Genomic DNA, 25,627 nt, shown 5'->3' with positions numbered 1-25,627 from the left:
CAGAACACCATCGTGGAGAACCTGTAAACACAAGTACAACTGATATCTCTGATAAATGAGTACATAGTGAAAGGAAATACATGTGCATAAGGCATGGGTGCATCCATCCAGAAGATAAACATAAACGATCTATGGTATGGACAGAGCCATCCAATCAAAAGGAACATATAAAAGACTCAAGTATGGGCCATCCAATTAAGAGAGTCATGTATATAATCATGAATCAATCCACGCAACCTGGACTTGTGTAATCTAAGCCCAGGGTCTTCAGTCCCAACCTGATCATGGTACAAATTCTAATGTGCGAATAGATGTGCTGAAGTCAAGCATACTAGAAAATCGCTTGATTACCAGTCAATAATGTAAATCATTAACAAGCACGAGAGAGACCACTAGTGATGTCAATGGTTCTCAAGGTACTGCTAGTACAATCCATGAAGTGTGAAAATTAGCTGAATTTGAACACCTGTGAAATCACCCGATTGAAGGCCAATAATGAAAGCTTGACGTCGAATATAAAGAACTTGCCATTAAGGCATGCAAGCTCCAAGGTACCAGAAAGGAGTCTCTAGATCAACTTCCCGGATAATCAGCTAAAGTTGACAGGAAGTGATTAGTTGAAGGAGGGCCATAATGTTTCCCACATCATCGACACAAGACAAAGGAACAAGATGAATGTGGACGAGACAGAGAATCAGAGGATGGTGTGTAAGGATACAAACTACAGAAGGATTAAGCTCTTGAACATATCGACGACACGACTCCAAAGTTTGGCAACATTTTGGTACCAAGGGATCAAAGGTCATGATGATGCAGCAAGGATCAGATGGAAGGAGGCAAAATGGATAACCTAAAACCCGGAAGGCCAACGATAAAGTGAGGATATCCCAACCTGACACAAAGCAGAAAGAGTGTTGATGTTCAAGAGAGACAAGCCACCATATAATTAACACAACCAACAGAATACTTCCAAATTTTCCCCGGCCATTTTTGGCAAGTACCCCAATTATTTTTGAAACACAAGCTTGAAAGGGATAACATATGCTTGTAATATAATTTTGTCCTTCAGACAAATCCGACCTAGTAAATTTTAACGAGCCCTAGGAAGGAGAAGCTCGTTGTTCATCATGGTGACGAATCCGATGTCATTTAATAGTTTAACGAGTCCAACAAAGGTGTAACTCGGTATCTTTTTCATGTTTAGAGAGTTTGAAAAAGACACGTAAAAGAAAACTCCACATGGTCCCTTTTCGTACATTTTTGTCTCTCGAGCCCGAAAAGGTAGAAAACAATACTTGAGAGAACCGCTTGACCATTTCAGCCAAGGAGTACCTTTTTCGTAAATAGTGCCTCCCAGCCCGAAAAAGGGGTAAACTTATACTGGGCACACGATGTTTTGCATCCATTAATGAGTTCGAAACGACAAGGGCTTGGCCATATTTTCACTTTTAAAGGGTTGGAAAAGAGTTGAAAGCAAACCTCCCCCATTTTATTTTCTTTAACGAATCAAAAGGGAAAAATACTCGGAAAACTTTTCATCTTTTACGAGTCAGAAAAGAGCTTAAAGGTGACTCGTCCTGGAGAAAAGGGTAGCAACTAGTTCTGACAATGGTGGAACTTCTCAAAACATGTAATGGTCAAGAGGCTGGCTAATAAAACCACTCATCATTGCGGTCCCTTAGGAAAGGACAAACAACCAAATGAAAGCATATGATCGGCTAAAGAGATGGTGGCGATGGAATGAAACAACCAAGTCTCATCTATCATAAATTAGCGGATAAAAATGGCGATCACGAGGGTTAAATCAGGTGTGGGTTCATTTTTACACAAGCTTGAACCATGGAGAACTCTGCTTGGATTTGGTTTCATGTTTACACAAGCTTGAAACGAAAAACTATGCTTGCCATAAGTTCGCATGCCCCCGGCATAATGACTCAAATCGAGGTGCATACCCCCCAAGCTGCATTTCATTCAACTAGGTGGATGGAATGAAGGTTCACTTGCGAGATCTTGGAAAGACTCGACTGGGATTTTATGAGATATAAATCAAAGAATCGATTTGAAAATGGAGTTGCTTCATTTTTTAATGAGGTTGACACAGTAAAAGAACTATCCTCAAGACCCTTGTTTCATTTTTTAACGAGCTTGACACAAGACAAAGAACTATGCTCCGAAACTTTGTTTCATTTTTTAACGAGCTTGACACAAGACAAGGAACTATGCTTTGAACCCTTTGTTTCATTTTTTAATGAGGTTGACACAAGACAAGGAACTCTCCTCATCTCTTGTTTCATTTTTTAACGAGGTTGACACAAGACCAGGAACTATCCTCATACCCTTTGTTTCATTTTTTAACGAGGTTTATACAAGACAAAGAACTCTCCTCATCTCTTGTTTCATTTTTTAACGACGTGGACACAAGACCAGGAACTATCCTCATACCCTTTGTTTCATTTTTAACGAGGTTGACACAAGACCAGGAACTATCCTCATCTCTTGTTTCATTTTTTAATGAGGTTGACACAAGACCAAGAACTATCCTCATCTCTTGTTTCATTTTTTAATGAGGTGGACACAAGACTAAGAACTGTCCTCATCTCATCTATTCATGGACCATATGAGAACATGGCTCCCAAGAGATCCTCACTAGATGGAAGAACCACGCTCTGGGAGGAATACATATCATTTGGTACCAAAGACAGATCGGGTTCCACTGCCTCCAGTACATAATGTACTATACCATCTGTGTGATCATCAGTAGATGTGGAGATGGAATGGGTAGCCACATAATTGACCTATGGAGGGGAAGGTACTTCTTGCAAAGCCAGTAGGGTATGATGGTTGCAAAGGAGGCGCCTAGTGACCAATGAACGACAGTTGATCAATAGTCACAATTCTCCCTTCATGTGGAAAACAAACCACACGGAAAAGCAAAGAAACAAGAGCTCCCATGACATAAACATAGTCGCGTCCAAGGAGAAGATTGAAATCTAATGGACCTTGGACCACCATCACGTCTATATATACGGCCTTTCCTCCCAAAGTAATGGGGAACTATAGAAGGATCCCTAAGGGTTGACTAGTTTCTCCGTTGAAAGCCAACATATTTTGGGTGACAGGCACAAGCTGTGGGGAGCCCAAAGCTTTCCAAGTAGTAGAAGACATGATGCTAATAAACACACCTTCATCTAATATAGTGCCAGGTACTACCATATTATAGGCTTGTACTATGATCTAGAAAGGCACATAAGACAGGAGGCGGAAAGTAGTCAAGTGACTCCAATCGAAAGAAATGACAAAAATACTTGGTGGGGGTATCATATGATTTCCCCATGCTTTGCAGGAATAGAAGACCAACTCTCCTGAACAACTGGGATGGGAGGGTCACTCTTCGATTCATGAGAATCTGAGGAGACGAGAAGAACATGAGAAGTATGATCACCACTCTCTTCCGGAACAGAGTGAGCAACTGGTGGCGAAACCAAGTCAACACTCTTTTCGACCAATGGTTGGTCGGGAACAGACACAAGAGAGTCATGCTCAGGAAGAGCAGGATGGGCAAGAGATGAATCCAAGTCAATCTCTTTACCAATCGGGGGAGGGTTAGAAGAAAGCCTCTGATAACCAACAGGGAGTTGGGGTTGAGAGGCTGTAAGGTTTTCCAAAACTTTGGAAGCTTTATCCATAAGAGGACAAAGGTGAAGAAGATGTTCTCCTTCACATAACCTACAAGGAAATCTAATCTTCCCTTTCTTCTTACCATCACTAGCCAAGAGTGTAGCATCGACATGATCTCCAGAGGTCGATGGGGATGGTCGATCCAGATTTTGAGACCATACCTCTAAGACTCTAGGAATGCCAGGATAGTCTCGGAGGAGATGGTCACCCTTACACAACCTGCAAGGGAATTTGACCTTCCGTGGAGGATCAGAAGGTTTTTCTGTGGGAGGTGCATTTGGAGTAATATCTGCATGGTTGGCCTCTTGCTTAGCTGACTTCTTCTTCTTCTTCTTCTTCTTCTTAGTCCCCTGGTTACTAGATTTGAAACTTTCACCAGGAGAAGTAGAAGCGGAAGGTGAAGAAATAGGGGAAGAAGGCGAGGGGTCAACCTTAGAATCATCATGTTGTGATTCGAATGAAGGAGACGACGGGGCAGGAGTTGAGACACTTGGGATCAATGAGGTCAAAAATAACCAGACAGATAAACCAATGGTTAACCCAGGAAGGGACAACGTTTCCATATAAGGAGCACCAGCGTTTCCAAAAGAAGGAAAAGGAACAGGATTCCCTTCCAAGGGGAATCCTTGACTGGTAGACTCTAGAAATGTTGCCATTGAAATCGGCCCTAAAGAATTACTAAGGAAGATAACTTTTACCAGGAATATTTCATGGGAAGTTAATTTTAAAAAACTGAAACAAAACTTTGCCTTTTCATGTTTTAAGAATCGAGAAAAGGACGAAAGGTGACTCTATCACTTTCTATTGGAAACAAGCTTGAAAGGACAAGTGCTCAGATGATCCTTTTACTTTTAGAGAGTTGAAAAGGAATGAAAGTGATTGCTCTAGAACTCTAGGCAAAAGGTTTACCAGGCAAGTGTGAACTGTAGAATACCTCCCGATGAACCAAGAAGTATGAGCAGGAAATCTCGTCGAATGCTGTGTTCGGTGTATCACGTCTGCAAGGCAACTGACTCGGCTTCCTATGGATGATAGGATTATAACCTAGTGGGGTCTCCCATCATATACGCGACGGTACAGGGAGCATAAGTCCGTACTAGCACTTATCGAATCACAAAAGGAGGAATCACCCAACCCTAGTGAAAACAACAACCACTAGGTTTAAAGACACCGGAACACGCCTCTAGCCTAGACCTCTAGATATGAGCGTTAAGTTTCAATGCTTCCTTAGGTTAATTCAATAAATTTTAATGGTTTATCTCGAATTAGATCTCAGTTTCAAGGCCCTACCGAATGTATCTTCAAAAACTCCTAGAATGCAACTAAATGAGTAAAGAAACCATTCCTTTTCAATGAACAACTAACTAAAGAAAAGTGAGAAGTTCATTTCAAAGCAAGCAAATGCAAGAATGGTACATTTCATCATTTCTCAAGCAAAACAATCAAGAGGAAAGAGTTATGTTTCTAAATTTCACTAACTTGCAAGCAATCTAATTAAGAAAATGAAAAATACATCCTTTGCTTTTCAACTTCTAAATGTCAAGAATTTACTAATGCAAAAGATTGTTCTCATTTCCTAATGCAAAATGAATGCAATATTTTGATTTTTCAAATAAATGACAAGCAACCAAATGCAAAACTCAAAACAATGCTAGTTTTAAGCCCTTTCCAAATGAAATCATTCAATAAGTGAAGAGAAACATTCCACTTGGAAACTAATCAAAGACTCAAAACAAAGAAGATGTTTCTTTTTGCAAAACCTTGAAAGCTTTCTAACTGACCGGGAAGCAATGTGATCTATGCCAAAGTGATGGAAGGAAACCAAACAAACAAGACTTGCAATTTTGATAACCAAATGTCACGTACCAATCAGGAAGATGAAAGAACAGTCAATAAGGAAAAGCCTCAAACAAAGCAAGGGATTGTTCCAAACACAGCTCAAAGGTCCAAACAAACAAGTAACCCAAGAAAAGCTAATGCTTCAAGAAACCCTAAGGTAAATAGGTCACACAGTTCAAAAGGAGAAGTTTCAAGGGAATGAAACCCAGAGTCAAATATTCTAGAAATCAACAATTTGACACACAATAAATAGGCAGAAGACAAGCTCAAAAGGATAGGACACACTGGCCAATCAATAAACAAAACTTCAAAATTGAAACCTACAAGTATCTTCACGAGCATAAAACTGACAACATGTGCTGACAATGAAACATCGCACCTCCCTAAATAGCCACTCTGTGACGTCGTTGTAGAAGTACACCAGATAATAGTGTCAAGCCGATTTCAGAGCTCTTCGCGACTGTGAGGCGATTTAATCGTGCCAAAAAGTAGAAGGCGCAACTAATCAGATAGCACAGGTGTGAATATCTTCATGACTGTCATAAAATAAACCGCGACAACCCTAAATCAAAGGAAAAAATTAAAAATCCAGCTGAGGGAAGGCCAGACCTATCACTTATGACAAAGGGAAGACCACCAGGAGTAGTCAAACAACCCATAACATGAAGAATTCATCCCAAAAGTAAAGGAGACAATAAAAAAGCAAAACAAAATCAAATCAAGAGACAAAAGACAAAGGTCCCCAGTATGGTCACCAACTTGTGATGTAGGTAAGTTCCCTCTGTGGACAGAGGCAACCCCTCTAGCCCTAGAGTGGGTCTAGTCACAACAAAGACAATACCAAAGCAAATTTCCTTACGAAGTTGATTTCATGAAGGCCTACCTTCAAATCCTTGTTTCATGAAGCTCTCGTCGTGTTGCTCCAGGTCTCATTCTTCTAATCACTTATGTACCTAAAAACAACATACAGAGAACAACAACAAACATAATAGAATACAACAAAAACGATCTACTTAAAGGGTCAAGGAACTTCAAGATATCAATATGAAATTTGACATAAGATATAGGAAATAAATTTTTTATTTGTATTAATGTAAACTAAAGTAGAACTTACAACCAAGCCTTGACGTCATAAGTCTCCTTGAAGGGTCCCGTTAGCATGTTTCCACAAGCATTCACTCATGAACTGTCTCCCAAACGAACGAATAATTGTCTCTCCTACCCAAAATGTTGATTCTAGAACACTCTCGCAATCAATCCAACTCCACTCAAAACTATCCCAGGCTAAGTTACATAAGAGGCTACTTCCACACTCTAGAAAAACTCTCTACTTTTACTATTGAAATCTTGAACTCTGAAGCTAGCTGATCTCAGCCATGGAGGAGGTATTTATAGGAGGAGGAGCTTCCATAAGAGATGGGAGAAAGAGCTTATCCCTTTGAGAGGTTGCACAAAAGGTGGAACAACCATCCCAAAGGAGAGAGGTGAGCTCATCTGATCCAACAACCAACCCTAGGACTGCCCATGAAGCTATTACACTTCGAAGCTTTGATAGTTTGTTTTAAAAACTCACCAAAAATAGCTCTTCGCGAGTGCAACATAGAGACATAGCGACGACGTCGCCAGGGCTAGTTAAATCTTGGCCATCTTCGCGGGTGGAACAACTGCTAACCTGCGACGACCCAAAAACATAGGTAAAAAGGGGCCTGCTCCAGGAGTCGTGAACTGAGGTATTCTTCCTGAGATGACAAGGAAGACATTGACACATAATTTGCAACATGACACAAGGCAGATATGTCAATAACACGAACTGGCAATGTTCGGGATCAGGGAATGCACGGTTGGTGACAAAATATTGTTTAACACTTGATAAGCATGGTCTATATCTGGCAGTTTTGATTTGGTTGATTAGATTGTGGCTTGGTATATTGATCAGTGATGATGTTGCGTTATGATTGGGTTTTCAATGAGTCAACATTGATGTATATGTTGTGATTCAATTTCTCAATGATTCACTGACTGACGCAATGATTCATTTTTATAGTGTTTTCAGTAGTCATTGATTTGATATCTATATGCAAATGTTATGCAGAGGAAGAATGTATTTACACAGGTTATGTTAAGAATAGTCGTGTATATATTCTGAGGTTTATTTGTTCTGATTGTCTTATGTAATTAGTAGCTTGATGCTTCATAGATTCAATTGGTTTATAGTGCTTAAGTGATTCATATTTTGAGATTTAGTATTTCAGCTTGGCATATTGGTTTGGGCTTATTGTTGATGTGGAAATTTGATGAAAGGTGGCCTACAGGTTTTGATATCTGAGACAAGTGGATCTAGTGTGAAACATTCTGAAACATGGTCCACAAGGTGTTGAGGGTTGCAACCTTCAGTGAGGGGGTAGGAGCTCCCTTCCGGTAGGAGCCAGTAAATGAGATCAGGGGGTTGTAGCTCCCTTCCAGTGGGTGCTAGAGAACGAGTAGAGGTTGTAGCCTCCTATAGGTGGCTGCCTGCATGCTGGTAAGATTTTGTACCAATACATGATGTAATGAAGATTTTCTTTTTATAATAAGAAAGAAGATAGAGATGATACCAACGGTGGTTTTCTCCCACATTGGGTTTCCACCTAAAATCTTGGTGTTCATATGTGTTGATGTGTTTCTTATGTGTTGTGATTTATTTTCTCTTTACTGCATACTAAATGACTGGTGAAATTAATAATGTAGTGATAAAGTTAAACATCAAATGGAAAGTATGAAAAATAAGTAAATTAGTTATATGTTTTTAAGTATGGGGGATTTACGCAGTGCATTATATTAGATATCATTTTTTGGATTCAACTGCGTTAAGTAAGTCATTCAAACGTATGACCATTTCCATGAGAGGTAGTCGTAACTGACTAATTTCTCATGATTTTTGAATAGTTCACTTAGCACTCATTGCATCGGGTGATGCTCACAGGGGTGAAGAAGTGGGATTGAAACTAGTGAAATGTGGAGAACGAATCACATAGCATCAATCATCACTTCCGGGGCTTGCACCCAGTAACCAGGACTTCCCAGGAGGTCACCCATCCCAGAACTCCTCTGGCTCAAGCGCGCTTAACTGTGGAGTTTTTCCCACAATCAAGCCCACTTAGCTTGCTACCCCATTTGCAAAACCTTAGCAAGTATTGTGCCTCATGAACCATTCAAGTAGAGATCCCTTGACTCTTTTTGAATTTAAGTATGGGGGATTTACGCAGTGCATTATATTAGATATCATTTTTGGGATTCAACTGCGTTAAGTATGTCATTCAAACGTATGACCATTTCCATGAGAGGTAGTCGTAACTGACTAATTTCTCATGATTTTTGAATAGTTCACTTAGCACTCATTGCATCGGGTGATGCTCACAGGGGTGAAGAAGTGGGATTGAAACTAGTGAAATGTGGAGAACGAATCACATAGCATCAATCATCACTTATGGGGCTTGCACTCGGTAACCAGGACTTCCCAGGAGGTCACCCATCCCAGAACTCCTCTGGCTCAAGCGCGCTTAACTGTGGAGTTTTTCCCACAATCAAGCCCACTTAGCTTGCTACCCCATTTGCAAAACCTTAGCAAGTATTGTGCCTCATGAACCATTCAAGTAGAGATCCCTTGACTCTTTTTGAATTTAAGTATGGGGGATTTACGTAGTGCATTATATTAGATATCATTTTTGGGATTCAACTGCGTTAAGTAAGTCATTCAAACGTATGACCATTTCCATGAGAGGTAGTCGTAACTGACTAATTTCTCATGATTTTTGAATAGTTCACTTAGCACTCATTGCATCGGGTGATGCTCATAGGGGTGAAGAAGTGGGATTGAAACTAGTGAAATGTGGAGAACGAATCACATAGCATCAATCATCACTTCCGGGGCTTGCACCCGGTAACCAGGACTTCCCAGGAGGTCACCCATCCCAGAACTCCTCTGGCTCAAGCGCGCTTAACTGTGGAGTTTTTCCCACAGTTATATGTTGTTTTCCTTCACTGAAGTCACATACACATGATACTTTCATAAATAACAATAGCGTACATAATTCAGAATATGAAATGAAAAGTTAAAGTGAATTAAAAAATATTGATTCACCCCCCAAATATTCTTCCTAACAATTGATTTCAGAGAAGGTCCCTCAGAAGAAGCTTGATCACTTAAAGGGAGATCTATCAAAATGAGCATTCAAGAGGGAGTATTTTCTTCCAAGCCACCCTTGTTTAATGGAACTAAATTTATATTTTGGAAAGTCAGAATGAGAGCTTATTTGCAAGCACTAGGAGCTTAAGTATGGGTAATTGTTGAAGGTGGATATCAATATCCAACCTCCATTCCCACAGATAATGCAGGAAAGAAGCAATATGAGAACAATGCAAAGGCAGTAAATGATATTTTGGTAAGTTTGGATGAATCTAAGTTTGTGAAAGTCATGCAGTTGAGAAATGCAAAGGAAATATGGGATAATCTTGTCCAAAGATATGAAGGTGACACTAAGGTAAAAAGTGTTAAACTTCAAACATATAGAATTCAGTATGAGACTCTTAAAATGCATGATGATGAAAGAATTGCAAGATTTTTTCTTAGAGTAGATGGAATTGTTAACACAATGAACAATCTTGGTGATGAAATAAAGGAAATTGTTGTTGTTGAAAATATATTGAGATCACTAACTCCAAAGTTTGATTCCAAAGTCTCTACCATTGAAGAAATGCAGGATTTGAAGAACCTTACCCTTGAACAACTCCATGGGATCTTGATAGCCTTTGATATGAGAAAAGGGGGTACATCAAGTATTAGAGAAGCAGCGTTCAAAGCCACATACAAAGGGAAAGAAAAAGAAAATCCTAAAGACACAAGCTACATTTAAGATTACGAAGAAGTGAATTTCGTGAGAAAGTTGCAAGTGGGAACTTAAAAATTCAAAGGTAACCTTCCATTTAAGTGTTTTGATTATGGAAGAGCATGTCATATGCATCCAAATATCCATATAAAGAAAATCATGATAAGAAAGAAAAAGGAAAGGATGTTGACAAGAAAAATATCAAAAAGAAATTTTATGCCAAGAAAAGTTTTTTTTCTAATGAAGATAGTCAATTCACATTTGATGATCAAGAAGATTCAGATTCAGATTCTAACATTTTCTATCAAATACTTTTGGCTCTTCAAGATCAATCAACTAGTTAATTAGATAGTTGTGAAGAATTTGATGAAAGCATTTAAAGAAAATGATAGACTTGGGAATGCAAACAAAGAAATGGAAAAAAAATAAAGTAGTATGATCAAGGAAATAAACATGTTAAGAATGCATTTGGAAGAAACCAATAGAAGAAAAGAAGTCTTATCAAAACAACTTCAAGAAAAGGAAATGCATTGTGAAAAATTAGAATCAGAAGTTGTGTCTCTAAGGAAAGATTATGAGAAAATAAAAAAATGAGTAAAGGCATCTGAAACATTGGAGAAGATTATAAATGAACAACGCTCTCCTCTAACAAAGACAGACATTGAATACAACCACATGGCTTTAGATTCACAGTGTAATGAAAATAACATCCAACATAAGGTTTTTCAAAAGAAAACTAAATCAAGTCACACATATGAAAGGAAATCACCTAGATCAAAGTCAAGATTAGTCCCTAGGCATAAAGGATGGTTTCATGGATATTGTTTTTCTTATAACTCATTTGGGCATAAGGTCATTGATTGTAGGTCAAGCATTTCTAATGAATGTAAAATATGGGATAAGTTCCACAAGTTTGAGCACATGATTAGAAATTGCAAGAAAATTTGGAGGAAGAAGGAACATCAATCAGAGACGTAGGGAAGATTGTCCCTACTGCAGTCCATTATTCTTAAAGAATACTTCTAACAAGAACTTTAGAAGTGAATGTGAGGTACATATCCTTATGGAGAACATGTGATGATTATCATGTTCATAGGATTAGTGGTGTATGATCTTAGGGGGGGTTATGCATGTGTATCTTGATTCCCTATGTTGTTTTGGATATTCTTTTAGTGATATGTATATTACTAACATTGCATGAAGTAACAGTGAATAGGAACAAACAAGACATGTTGAGGGGGATTTGTGGCTATAAAGAATCAACATTTTATTTTCTATACATAAATATTATGAAAGACAATCGGGTGTATATGCGGTTTTTTATCTAAACAATCATGTACACTTCTTTGTGATGAAAAAGAAGCTTCTCATATGTTTTATCAATGCATTATTGACATTTCTGGTTCTAATATTGCTTCGTTGCAGTCTGTTGGCGATGCCCTTATAATTCTCATGGCATTGGCTCATGATGAATGTTGAGTTGTTGCAAATTCTTATTAATGTTGTTGATTTGTATCTTTGAATGATAAGAAAGATATGATGTGATCAGATGAAAAAAAGTTGGCACAAGTTCAGGGGGAGCATCTTCTATTCTTCCAATGGTTCATTGTTGACATTATAGCCTCTTATTAGGCATTGCTTACTTGACATTGGTTGATGATGATGAGTTTATGATTTACTCATTGTTTGTCGGTATCTTTCATTGATGAGAAGATATATATGATGTTGTCACTATGTCATGAATGCATGGATTGCATGTGGTGAAGTTATAGATGATGCCCATATGTTGCATGAGTTTCATTTGGTGAAGCTTTAAATGGTGTCTTATTCTTGTTATTGTTAAATATTGAAGATATTTTCACTGAAGATGTTGGTTGATGGTCAGTCCCATTCTACTTAATGGCTTGTGATGTTGGAGATATTCTTTGTTTGAACATATGTTGTTGATGCATGTATATGCTACCTATGGTGTTGAGGTTCAAATTGGTATTGTTGCTTGTGGATTGTGGCTCTTCCTATATGAGGAGAGAGAGTGTGTTGCCCTTCATAACATGAGGTCAAGGGGATGAGTTGTTGACAAAGCTTTATTGCACAATCTTATGCTTCTGCTACATTTTCTTGGTGATGCTTGGAAGCATTGCATATTTGGTCACATTGGAGAGATTGATGCTACATTGTCTTATCTACTTATTGCTTCTTGAAGATGAGGAGGTTCATGCTGTTATTATTATGTCACTTTATGTTGCTGATGATTATCATGGTTTTGCTGCAAAATATACTTCATTGTTCAAATCTTTGTTTATGGCTATAGATATCATGTATGTCTCTTGATGTAAAGGTCATGCAAAAGACCCATGTTGTAATCATTGTAAAATTTAGTCATGTATGGGCTAGTGGGGTCAAGTCATGTCATCCCATTTTGTTGGGACATTGATGTAAAATTTGGGTCCAATATGTAAACCCAATATGTTGGGTGATTGACGTAATCATAGGAGCATAGAGTCATTGGTGATAGGAAAGGTCATATTTTTTTGAGTCATAAATCCTTGTACTTTATTGCATATCTTTAGAAAGTCCAACATATGCTTAGGGGGAGCATGGTCAGTGTGCATAGTTAATGATTCATATCAGTAGATCTGAGTTACAACAATACAAGGGAAGTACTTCATTCAGCCTGGTTCATCCCTTTGCACTTGATGTCAAAGGGGGGGAGAGACTTTGTGTTTGGAAAGAAGACTTGGTGTTTGTAGAGGTGTTTGCAAGTGGTGTGCAAACACCAAAGTGGTTGCCATGAAGTCCAAAGGGGGATATTGTTGGCATTATGGCTATTGTGTTGTCCATGATTGCAACCTTCTTGATAAAGATGTGCTTGATGTCAATAGTGTGATAATATGATGATTATGGAACTAAAGCAGATAAAAGGAATATTGGTACATATGTTACATATGATATGGATAGAGAAATGGCAATTCATTTACAGATGGATGACAACAGTGAAGTTTGATAAAGTATACGTGATTCCTATTATGAAAGGTCACATGCATACAGAGGTCCTATAAGCAAAAGTCACGTACATAATTCAAACCATGGAAATCTGGATACGAGGGGGTTATTACCATGGTATTTTACCATAGTAACTAGAGCGTAAACATTTATTTAATCTTGTCAACGAATACTAACGAAATTACCAAAGGATTTACCTAAGGTATTGGCTAACGCAAAATCTATATAAACAGATGGAGATCAAGGTGTTATGTGTGCAAGTAATGGGTTATTCATGTGTGATTTGATCTGGAATAGATGTGCACTAGGAATGAAGGAGAAGACTTGATCTGAAAGATCTGAAGATATGTTGAAATTTATGATTGATTGATTTGCTTGTTAAGTAGCTAACAATGATAGATCTATTTAAATTCATTTGAAGTGATTTGTGATTTGATAGTAAGGTATGAGATGTATATGTTTTTTTCTAGCGAAGGATTGATTTAGTGATTTAAGATCTATACGCAAGTTTTATTTAGTAATGTCGCGTACATACACAGATGTTATTCAGTATTGTCACGTATAAATTATGTAATAACTTAATCAGTATGTTAAAATGTATATGTAGGTGTTATGCATGGTAGTAGCATACATACGCAGATCTATTTTGTTGATGTCATGTATATGCACTAGGGTTTGAGTTGTTGATTGATGATAGTTGATGATATATGTTATATTTGTTGTTGTTTGTTAATGATGTCTTGATAAGCATGGTCTATATCTGGCAGTGTTGATTGGGTTGATTAGATTGTGGCTTGGTATATTGATCAGTGATGATGTTCGTTATGATTGGGTTTTTAGTGAGTCAGTATTGATGTATCTGTGGTCATTCAGTTTTTCAATGATTCAGCAACTGATGCAATGATTTAGTTTGACATTGTTTTCAATAGTCAATGATTTGAGATCTGCACGCAGATGTTATGTAGAGGAAGCGTGTATATACGCAGGTTATCTGAAGAACAGTGGCGTATAAATCTGAGGTTCATTTCTTATGGTTAGCTTTTGTATTCAGTAGCTTGATGCTTCAAAGATTCAGTTGGTTTACACTGCTTCAGTGATTCAAATTTTGAGATTTGGTATTTCAACTTGGCATATTGGTTTGGGCTTATTGTTGATGTGGAAATTTGATGAAAGATTGCCTACAGGTTTTGATGTTTTGAGACAGACGGATCCAATGTGAAACATTCTAAAATGTGGTCCACAAGGTGATGAGGGTTGCAACCTTGAGTGACGGGGTAGGAGCTCCCTTCCGGTAGGAGCTGGTAAACGAGATCAGAGAGTTGTATCTCCCTTCTAGTGGGTGTTGGAGAATGAGTGGAATTTGTAGCCTCCTACAAGTGGGTGCTTGTGTGTTGGTAAGAGTTTGCACTAGTACATGATGTAATGAATATTTTATTTATATAATAAGAAAGAATATAGAGACGACAACAGTGTTGGTTTTCTCCCACATTGGGTTTCCACCTAAAATCCTGGTGTTGATATGTGTTGATGTGTTTCTTATTTGTTGTAATTTATCTACTCTTTACTACATAATAAATGACTAATGAAATTAATAATACAATGATAAAGTTAAACATCAGATGGAAAGTATGAAAAATAAGTAAACGGGATATATGTTGTTTTCCTTTGCTGAAATCGTGTACACATGTTGGTTGTATAAATCAAAGTAGTGTACAGAATTCAGAATATGAAATGAAAAGTTAAAGTGAATTAAAAAATATTGATTCACCCCCTGGATATACGTTGTTTTACTTCAATAAAGTCACGTACACGCGCTAGTTGCATAAATAACAGTAGCGTACAGAATTTAGAATACGAAATGAAAAGTTAAAGTGAATGAAAAAATATTGATTCACCCCCCCGCCTTCTAAATATTTTTCCTAACATGTGCAACCAACTTTCTCAAAGCATTTTCCCTCCCTATGTATGCAGTTTTCCCCATCACATCCTTTATCTTTTCCTAATTTTTGTCCTACATCTCCCTTTGTTTTTATTTCACACTCATCCTTTGAGACTTATCCCTCCCCTATATCCCCAAGGGATTACTTATCCCACTTTTCTTGACTCTCTCTTCCCATATCCTCTCCTCTTCTCACTATTATCATTGCCCTGTCTTCCCATTATGTTTCCTATTGTGAATGTCTCCCTCCTCCTATTCAATGGAATGGTAGCCTAAGTTATGAACCCACATCCTTCCCCTTATTACAATATTCACTCCCTCTCAAAGCCATTGCAAAATCTAAATGTAGATTCTCCTAAGGAATTTCCTATGGAACCTAGAAATGGTTTGGGCCATCTAGTTTTTGGGGACTCAAATCCCAAAAGTATAGGAAGGAAATCCTTCCTCTCCCTATCCCAACACCAATAAAACTTATAAATAAAAATTGGAAAATAAAAATATATTCTTGGGGTCATAAGACACCAACCCCTCAATTGGTTCCTAAATGAAATATATGTTCTTAAATTTCAAGGGTTTGGCCAAACTTCAAAAACAATAGTGTGAAAGACTAATTTAAGTGCATAATCCTTGTATTCTCTTGCTTAAAGAAACTATGATGGAAGGTGAGAAAGCATAATCCCCTTTAAAGAAAACCCTCCCCTTTTGTGAATTTGATTCTTTGGATGCAAATGAGACATCAGGAGGGATTAAATTGGGATATTTGATCAAGGCTTTCTCTAGATCTTCTCTTAAAAATACCTAAATATGTCTTACATATATTATGATATCTATGGGACTTATACTAATAGGAAAGAATCTTTGGAAAACATCTTCAAATTACACCATTTCATCACTCATAGTGTTAGAGTCAGTCTGGTCATCCCTCCATCAGAGATCATTTCTCTTATTGCATTTCATTTTTAGGTGTCTCGCTTGATTCACTCAGCTGCATTCCGCTAGGGGCATGCCATAATCTGACGGAAGGGTCTTGTCATTCATTACCCCTCATGCCTTATCATTGTTGGCTCAGGTCTGTTCATTAAAATCAAGTTTTAAAATCACTTACAGTCCTATTTTAGTCTATTGATCAGCAAAAGTCATTTCAGTCACTAGGTCTAGGGTTAGTTAATTTTGTCTTCAAAAATGTCCAACAATGCCAGCAGACCCATGAGGGAGGTCCTTAATAAGTTTTCATTTTTAATATTTTCATCATCATATGCTCGACTATGACTTTTCTTCAAAACTCTGTTTTGAAGAAAATTCGTCATTTCGTTTTGTAATAAATTCCCATGTAATTTTCAAAAGTTTTTCAGTTGTTGAATTCTCCAGGCACAACCCTGGTCTTCCTTTGTCAAGACATGCTATGATCTCGGCAAAAAATTCCCAAAAGAAAACATCATTCAAGACAAAAAATCAAAAGGGAAACAAAAAGACAGAGTTATATTAATTGTGAAAAAAAGTGCCAAGTCAAAACATTACAAAGTGGGTTTGTGAGAAACAAAAATCAAATCCATCACTATAAGATGTTCTCATGGTTTTAAAACATTCATTTGCATCCAAGAGATCAAAGAGGGTTGAATTCTAGGGTTGAGAGGGTGAAATTGCAAAGTTTCAAGCCAAAGTTGTGTTCAAAACCGGGTGCGGCGCGTAGAGCAGGTGGTGCGGTGCACTGGGGAGGCGCGGCGCATTGGACGCGATCATACAGTGTAAATTAACACGGGTGCGGCGCACCAGGAAGGCACAGCGCGTTGGGCAAGTTGCGCAGCGCATACAGCTAGCTGGCTCAAAAAGTTCCAGAACAGTGTCCAATTGCCAAAATCACTTTTGTTCTCTTGATTTCAAGTAGGTTAAGCTCTACCTTCGCTGTTCATTCATCCAAGTTTATCATGTATATTATATTTGATGTGGTGAATGCCAAAACAAAAACTCAAACCCTACCATGTCAAAATCTTCACATGAAAATTGCTGTTTGGGGTTTCAAATTTATTGTTTTTCACCAAATTCATTCTCCCATCCCATTTCTCCCTTATTTTCATCATTCCTAAGTTTCCCTACTCCCTAAAATCATCAAAACCCTATCCCAAATTCTCAAATTCCAAACCCTAAACCCTAACCCTACAAAACCTATCCTAACCCTATACATAAAACCCCTCAAACCCTCCTACATTTCCCTAACAAAATTTGTCCCAATAGTCCCTAATCCCTTACTATTTTTTCCCCTTCCTAACAGTCCCTGTTTCATTGTTTTCCCCTTGGTGGCAGAGTTTAGGCACATCACTAAAAGAGCAGTTCAGCACAGTTTTCATACACCAGCATCTATTTCTCCAAGGCAGTTTGAATAACAGCAGTCATGGCATCTGAGCATTCATCTGATTATGAAGTGGAAACCCAAAGTGATTCACCCATGGAGGAACATGCATCCCGGAGGCCTCATAGAGGAGGTAGACATATCAGAGAAGAACCAATCACCCTCACTGAATTACAGGCCTGCTCTCTAGCCATTTTCTATTTTCAGCATCAGTCATGTTATGAGTTTTGTGAGAAGGTGGCTAATGTTCAATTTCATCATGAGTTGGCTCGTCTATTTGTACTGCATTAACATGGAGATCAAGTTACTTTGGTTGGTGTCACCTTCACACTTACAGTAGAATCTATCTCATTGGAAACCGGCATACCCAACATTGGAGAACCATGGACCAAGAGGAAGAAGATTGATCCGCAGCATTATGAGCCATATATTAAAACCGGTTTCTTGAGGTAGCTTAAGAGGGTGTTTCCATTTCGATATCTTAAAGATGAATATGCTCCATTAATGAAATTAATCATGAAGTATTTCAACTGTGAGGGACGGTTCTCTCATTTATATGCTTATCACATCAGGTTGCTCATGCATTTCACCAGGGTACGGATGATGAACATTCCGTATTTCATTTTCCGGAACATAGAGAGGATGACCACCCTTGTGCAGCACAAAACCCCTCAGCAGCAACTTAACAGTGTTTATCATTTTGCTCTCATCAAGATTTTGGTGGTTCATCAGCTTGGATTACAGGGCATCACATGGGATGATTTCATCTCCCGTGATTTCTTCAGAGCTTCATAGGGGCTTTCAGAGCTTAGGCATGAGACAGGTGGACCTTCTCATCGATATGAGCACCATGAGACCGTTAGTGTGCCGGTATTCATCATATATCAGAGGGGCACTAGACATTTGTTTGCAGCAGCGAAGTGAGTGTTATCTCCACCTGGTGTGGAAGGGGCCTCGTTTCCGACATCAACACCACAGGTACAGGACAAAGGCAAGAGGCCAATGTAGGATGAGGGGCCTTCAGGTGAACAAGAGACCGACTTCATGCTCATTCATGATGATGATACAGATATGGCCCGGAAAGTGCCAAACTTAGGGAGATCATCCAGGAGCAGCAAATAGAGATCAAAGCCTTATCCCTTGACTTGGAGAGAGCTAAGTGGACTATGAAATACCTGGAGTAGAGGAACAAACAGCTTGAAGATCAGCAAGCAATCATGGAGCTACAAAACATCCACGAAAATCGCCAAGCTGCACAAAGGAGAAGGGTTGAGCTCACTTCATTGGAGCAAGAGATTCATGATGATCGTGAGTCTTGGATCGAAAGAGTCAACATACACTTGGAGGAACTACTGGATAAGGCTGACAGAGACAAAGCATTGCTGAGACACGTGGCTTTCCACTACATGGCGCGGAACAAGGTTTGCAAGGTACGAATAAGGAATCTAAAGGCAAAATTAAAGAAGGCAATAAGGAAGCAAAAGAGGCAAAAGGAGCATGATCATCTTCGGATATTGGCCGAAGCCTCTTTAGCCCAGCATGACACTTGATGGAGAAGCTCCAGCCCAAATTTCAAGAAATTTGGGGCATTTTTGGCATTTTGACAAATTTTGGCACAAAAAACAAGGTTTTTCTCCCTATGCGCCGCGCCACGTGGCGCGCGCTTTTGCTAGGGAGCTCCAAATTAAAAAAAGTTTACATTTCTAGATTTTTCATGAAAAATCATGTTTCTGGTGCATGGCCAAGAAATTTGGGCAAGTTTTGAGTCCTCAGGAGGTCAAAAACACTCAAAAAATGACCTCACTGCCCCTATTTTGACACACAGGAAGCAGTCTTTGGAGATTGAAGTTTTGAAGGGGAAAATGGACACCAAATCTAGAAATTCCACTTGGGTTAGAAAGTAGACAGGTATACCTTTCCAACAAGCACACTTGGGCTCAATTTTGACTTCAGGAAGTTCCTCAAAATCAGCTCCAAAGTGGCGCGACGCATAGAGAATCAGGTACGGCGCATAGAGGATTTTTGCCCATTTTTCACTGTTCAGCTCAACAATTCGCCCAGTTTTGACCAGTTTTGCTTCTTGATGTTATTCTTGACTTTTCATGATGTAATTTGATAACCATGATGTAATATGGCAGATTTTTACTTGTTCTATAAGATTCATTCACTAAAAAGTGAAAATTAAATGAATGAATCAATTTCCTAGCATATAGGGGTAAGTTGTTTGACTATCTAGATTTCAGTTCCTTGTTTAGAATTAGTTCAAACAGCTCCTAGAATGATGAGATCGACCCCTAGAGGCATGGGAAGGAGTTAGACTTGTCTATATTATGTAATTTCTAAGTCATTTTCAGGGTTGGACACTTGGGATTGCTTGGCACCTCATTGTACATTTCATTTCTGCAATTTTGGCAAAGGAATGACCAGGGTTTTGCAGCACTTTTTGGGATCCATGTGGCTCTATGTTTTGATGGTGTTTTTATCTATGTATTTGTAAGTTCATTGATGTTTATGTGTATCATTTTCCCTTCTCTTTTCTTCTACAATTAAACAAATGAGTGATTGAGGTAGAATTCATTGGACTGCTTTGCTCTGCCTTGAAATTTTGTTTAATTCTACATGTTTTCATCTGTTTGAGGAGGAATATTGAGACCTTCTTGCCCTCCTTAGCTTCTCACTGGTCTGATCCATCCATTCATTCAATCTAAAACATCAAAACGATTGCCTTCCTTGCCCCAATCAGAACTCTGCAAAAACTAGGTCTCATCCCCGGACCCAAAATTTGCCTGTCCCTTTTTCCAACAAAAACCCTCCAAAACTTAAACCAAAACTTTGCACTTCATACCTAGCCTAAAATTAGTTTATAAATCAGTCATCTCAAGCCCCATCGATTATCTTTTTGCTGAGATTGACCCGGAGAGAGCCCTCTCCTGTCCTTGTAGGGCTAGCTACGAGGCTGAGCGTGGTTTGATGTGGACCTAGAACCTTGTCTTTTCAGCCTGAGGCAAATCTAGGCTCTAACATAGTGGCGACATACTGGGGACGAAAGTTTATTTTCATTATTTGGCTTTGTAGACTACAGATGGAGCCTGAATTTAGCCAGGTAACCTTCGAAACGCTCTTGCTTTGCATTAGCGAAAGTAGATAAAAGCTGCTTCAGTCAATCTCCGGTCTAGTTTATAAACTGAACAACTAATCTAAACGATCACCCCAGTACATGTATCAAGTTCAGATCTGATTGTTGATGGTGGACAACGATCAGACATACGAAGGCTGAAATTATTCACCTGGCGACTCCATTCACTGAAAAATCCAGAAATCAATGCTTCATGGTGACTCCACTGCAGGAAAATCAGTAGCTTTAAGATTTTCAAGATGGAACGGGTTGCAAGAAGATACGCTCCCATGAGCTGAGATCACATTTTAGGTTTTCCAAATAAAATTCCCAAGGTAGATTGGCAAAAGAATTTGCCTATGTTTAAAGATGATTATAGGAAGGATGTTGCTTTACATCTGGTTAGATTTCACATACATATTCGCAAGTTGAAGGTTGATTTTCCTGAAGATTGCTTGATGAAGATATTCATGGCCACTCTAGAAGGTGAAGCCCGATCTTGGTATGAAATTTTGCCACCTGCTTGTATTTACTGTTTGAAGGATTTTCATGCCATGTTCTTCGAAAGGTATAAAGAATATTATCCATCATTAAATTTAGTTCAGAACTGTTGCAAACATGCTTATAGTTTTATTGAAAGCCTTGAGAAATATTATGAAGATGATGACTTCATGGATGATGAGATCATGGAAGCCTTGTACAAGAATCCATTTCAGCAACATGAAGAGAACCTAGAGGATTCCCATCAAGATGCTCAGGAAGCTTTGCAGCAGGATCAAGATATTAGTATGCTGGAAGCTAATGAAAGAGAGGGTTCTATTTCAGATATGTCCATAGAAGAAGACATCATGCAGGGAAATCAAGTTTTGATTTCAGAAGGTGATAAAGTCAAGTCAGCTATTTCAGATCTAGATTCAGATAGTGACGATCAAGAATACCTTGTGATGAATCCCATGAAGGAGAGATTTGCTGTTAAGATCATTCTCAGTTCATTAGAACACAGCCTTCATGAGGAGGTAATCCAATCAATTCATGAAAAACAAGATGAGATCTTTGTTCAAGTAAGTGAAAAATCTTCTTTCAATAACTCAGTGATAAATGATAATCTAATTGCCACGTCATATGAATACAGTTACTGGTTGAGCGAAAGAAAACAAAAAGCATTATCTCCTTTGTCTGAAGATGAGATAGATCAACTATTGAAAGGTCATGTTACAGCCCAAGCTAACATGTACACATGGTCAAGAAAGTGTTGGTGAAACTTCTTCCTCTTTTGAAAATGATGACGGTCTTGTAATCAGTTTTATAGATCAGTGAATAGATAAAATTTTCTTTCATAAAGATGATAAGGCTATCATGTTTGATAATCTTGAAGATTGTTTTTGGTTTAAGAATGACCTAGACCATGAAGTTGAGGAATATGAGCTTGAGAGAGACAATATGCTAGAATTTCTCACGGTCAAGGAATTTACAGCTAACACTCAGATGGTAGAAGTTTATACTTCTCTGTGCCTTCCTATCACTCAGCAACCAGTGGTTCTTTCAGATCAGAATGAAGGGAGTACTTGTGTTTTTGCTATTGGATCTCAAGATAAGCCAGTGCTTCAGGATTTTCCAGATCCCTTCGACAATTTTCTGCAAGCATTAGAAAAGATAAATATTGCCTGGTTCATTACAATAAGCTTTGGTTTCAGTGGTTATTTTGAGTTGCCTACAGGTTCATCGTTCCGCCTGCTCGAGAAAAGTGAGAGCAGAAATTTGGTATGTAGCCATCTGCTGGATTGGTTACATTGGAAAGCTCATTACACATGATTGTACATATTTCATTAGTATGCAGGTGGTTGTCATCATGATTTGAAATATTGATGGACTGTTGCCCTTCAATAAGCTTTGTAAGTTCTTGTTTTAGTTAAGTCAGTCATGAGTCATTTGTGAGTCAGTTTTTAGTCTTGTTGTTAAGTTAGTTTGTGTCGGTTTTCGGTCATGCATTTTAGTTTGATTTTTGACTCCATTGCCCAATGGACGAAGGCATTGTCTACTCTCCCAGAGATTTGTTGTTCTTGGCACCTCCCAGGAGCTACCATCCCCATTGGAGCCAATGTTAGAGTCGGTTTGGTCATCCCTCTGTCAGAGATCATTTCTCTTATTGCATTTCATTTTAGGTGTCTCGCTCGATTCACTCAGCTGCATTCCACTAGGGGCATGCCATAATCTGAAGGAAGGGTCTTGTCATTCATTACCCCTCATGCCTTATCATTGTTGGCTCAGGTCTGTTCATTAAAATCAAGTTTTAAAATCACTTACAGTCCTGTTTTAGTCTATTAATCAGCAAGAGTCATTTTAGTCACTAGGTCTAGGGTTAGTTAATTTTGTCTTCAACAATGTCCAAAAATGCCAGCAGACCCATGAGGGAGGTCCTTAATAAGTTTTCATTTTTAATATTTTCATCATCATATGCTCGACTATGACTTTTCTTCAAAACTCTCTTTTGAAGAAAAATCGTCATTTGGTTTTGCAATAAATTCCCATGTAATTTTCAAAAGTTTTTCAGTTGTTGAATTCTCCAGGCGCAGCCCTGGTCTTCCTTTGTCAAGACATGCTATGATCCCTGATAAAAATTGCCAAAAGAAAACATCATTCAAGCCAAAAAATCAAAAGGGAAACAAAAAGACAGAGTTATATTAATTGTGAAAAAAAGTGCCAAGTCAAAACATTACAAAGTGGGTTTGTGAGAAACAAAAATCAAATCCATCACTATAAGATGTTCTCATGGTTTTAAAACATTCATTTGCATCCAAGAGATCAAAGAGGGTCGAAGTCTAGTGTTGAGAGGGTGAAATTGCAAAGTTTCAAACCAAAGCTGTGTTCAAAACCGGCACGGTGCATAGAGCAGGTGGTGCAGCGCACTGGGGAGGCACGGCGCATTGGGCGCGATCATACAGTGTAAATTAACACGGGTGTGGCGCACCGGGAAGGCGCGGCACGTTGGGCAAGCTGCGCGGCGCATACAACTGGCTGGCTCAAAAAGTTCCAGAACAGTCTCCAATTGCCAAAATCGCTTGCGTTCTCTTGATTTCAAGTAGGATAAGCTCCACCTTCTCTATTCATTCATCCAATTTTATGGTGTATATTATGTTTGATGTGGTGAATGCCAAAACAAAAGCTCAAACCCTACCATGTCAAAATCTTCACATGAAAATTGTTGTTTGGGGTTTCAAATTTATTGTTTGTCACCAAATTCATTCCCCCATCCCATTTCTCCCTTATTTTCATCATTCCTAAGTTTCCCTACTCCCTAAAATCATCAAACCCCTATCCCAAATTCTCTGTCCCAAATTCTCAAATTCCAAACCCTAAACCCTAACCCTACAAAAAATATCCTAACCCTATACATAAAACCCCTCAAACCCTCCTACATTTACCTAACAAAATTTGTCCCAATAGTCCCTAATCCCTTACTATTTTTTCCCCTTCCTAAAAGTCCCCATTTCATTGTTTTCCCCTTGGTGGCAGATTTTAGGCACATCACTAAAAGAGCATTTCAGCACAGTTTTCATACACCAACATCTATTTCTCCAAGCCAGTTTGAATAACAGCAGTCATGGCATCTGAGCATTCATCTGATTATGAAGTGGAAGCCCAAAGTGATTCACCCATGGAGGAACATGCATCCCGAAGGCCTCATAGAGGAGGTAGACATATCAGAGAAGAAACAATCACCCTCACTGAATTACAGGTCTGCCCTCTAGCCATTTTCTGTTTTCAGCATCAGTCATGTTATGAGTTTTGTGAGAAGGTGGCTAATGTTCAATTTCATCATGAGTTGGCTCGTCTATTTGTACTGCATTTACATGGAGATCAGGTTACTTTGGCTGGGGTCACCTTCACACTTACACCAGAATCTATCTCATTGGAAACCGGCATACCCAACATTGGAGAACCATGGACCAAGAGGAAGCAGATTGATCCGCAACATTATGAGCCATATATTAAAACCGGTTTCTTGAGGTAGCTTAAGAGGGTGTTTCCATTTCGATATCTTAAAGATGAATATGCTCCATTAATGAAATTAATCATGAAGTATTTCAACTGTGAGGGACGGTTCTCTCATTTATATGCTTATCACATCAGGTTGCTCATGCATTTCACCAGGGTACGGATGATGAACATTCCGTATTTCATTTTCCGGAACATAGAGAGGATGACCACCCTTGTGCAGCACAAAACCCCTCAGCAGCAACTTAACAGTGTTTATCATTTTGCTCTCATCAAGATTTTGGTGGTTCATCAGCTTGGATTACAGGGCATCACTTGGGATGATTTCATCTCCCGTGATTTCTTCAGAGCTTCATAGGGGCTTTCAGAGGTTGGGCATGAGACAGGTGGACCTTCTCATCAATATGAGCACCATGAGACCATTAGTGTGCCGGTATTCATCACATATCAGAGGGGCACTAGACATTTGTTTGCAGCAGCGAAGTGAGTGTTATCTCCACCTGGTGTGGAAGGGGCCTCGTTTCCGACATCAACACCACAGGTACAGGACAAAGGCAAGAGGCCAATGTAGGATGAGGGGCCTTCAGGTGAACAAGAGACCGACTTCATGCTCATTCATGATGATGATACAGATATGGGCCCGGAAAGTGCCAAACTTAGGGAGATCATCCAGGAGCAGCAAATAGAGATCAAAGCCTTATCCCTTGACTTGGAGAGAGCTAAATGGACTATGAAATACCTGGAGTAGAGGAACAAACAGCTTGAAGATCAGCAAGCAATCATGGAGCTACAAAACATCCACGAAAATCGCCAAGCTACACAAAGGAGAAGGGTTGAGCTCACTT

Source organism: Pinus tabuliformis, chromosome 7 (assembly GCF_031772625.1).
Source record: "Pinus tabuliformis cultivar Carrire ecotype Pingquan chromosome 7, CPIR1, whole genome shotgun sequence".
Classification (NCBI taxonomy): domain Eukaryota; kingdom Viridiplantae; phylum Streptophyta; class Pinopsida; order Pinales; family Pinaceae; genus Pinus; species Pinus tabuliformis.
The sequence above is the reverse complement of the archived record's forward strand: the minus strand, read 5'-3'. Positions refer to the sequence as shown.